We start from the raw sequence: 1,132 nt of genomic DNA on the forward strand, positions 1-1,132 counted from the left end.
TTAGTCCTTAGTCTTTAGTCACAAAGATAATAAGAAATTGCATTTTAATAACGTAGCAGCCCATGTTTGACATTCTGAGTTCCTTCTACAGCAAGTTGTTCACAGTGAGCACGTGGTGGCATAATATACAGTGTATCATTTACATTACATACTGTAATTTCACTCTCCTCCTTTGCTATCCAGACCAGATATATTACAGATTACATTGATAACTGATTTGATTTAGAACTGGGTAATACTGACAACATTTTTGACAGACAGACAGACAGATAGAATGATAGATGGAATGATGGATAGATGTAGTTTTCAGTACATGAGAGCACAGCAGCAGTGACAGTAGATAGAAAAGGAGTCAGTCAGAGAACAGTACAGTTAGGAGACTGATCCAGATCCCAGAATGCAGCGAGCACGAGGTGGCATGCACCATGAGCACCGCCACGTGTGCCACCCACGCATCCACATTCCCAAACTTAAAACGATGATATGCAACATGCATACAGTATATTATGCACACACTCTTTTTTTACTTTTTTAGAATATACCATAGTTTTAAGTCAATTTCCATCTGCACCTGCCTACTGCACAAGCACACACACATGCATGTGGTGTGGTGCTGTGGGTTAGGCCTGAATGACAGATGTTGTTGATCACCCCATGGAGATTTGTTTTTATAGTTAACAAGATAAAACAGGGCCTGATGGCAAGTAATTACAGTCTACAGTGATGATGATGATGATGATGATGATGATGATGATGATTATAGACTAAACTGGTGGCATGGTGTGGTTCTCATGTTGCAGAGGAGTGCAATCAGGGGCCCTGTAAGGGGGGAAACCCTGACTGATTCTGAGGGCTTAAATCTGGAACATGCCAGAGATGCCAGGCTAAAATACTTGGCATCGAGAGAAGCTCGCCAATGGATGGAATTAATTCCATCATCCAGTTCCTTGTCTCAAAAATACTGGTGATTTTCGAGTGTTTTAAAGGCGGTGTGGTGTACAATGATCAGTGTTCCATGTACCTCACCAAGACGGACGGACCACCAGGAATTAGCTTGAGCTCAATAGGCGCCAAGACGGCTAACTAGATAATCCTCAACCGTCTTAAGGCCCTGCCCCTGACACTGCAAGCG

The 1,132-nt window shown here is 42.7% G+C and overlaps 1 protein-coding gene across 1 annotated transcript in view; it reads left to right on the top strand.

The window, feature by feature from the left end:
• ttll7 (tubulin tyrosine ligase-like family, member 7) overlaps positions 1-1,132 on the top strand; it is an 86,383-nt gene that overhangs the window by 60,029 nt on the left and 25,222 nt on the right.

This window comes from Gymnoscopelus braueri (genome assembly GCF_963280865.1).
Source record: "Gymnoscopelus braueri genome assembly, chromosome: 6".
NCBI classification, from domain to species: domain Eukaryota; kingdom Metazoa; phylum Chordata; class Actinopteri; order Myctophiformes; family Myctophidae; genus Gymnoscopelus; species Gymnoscopelus braueri.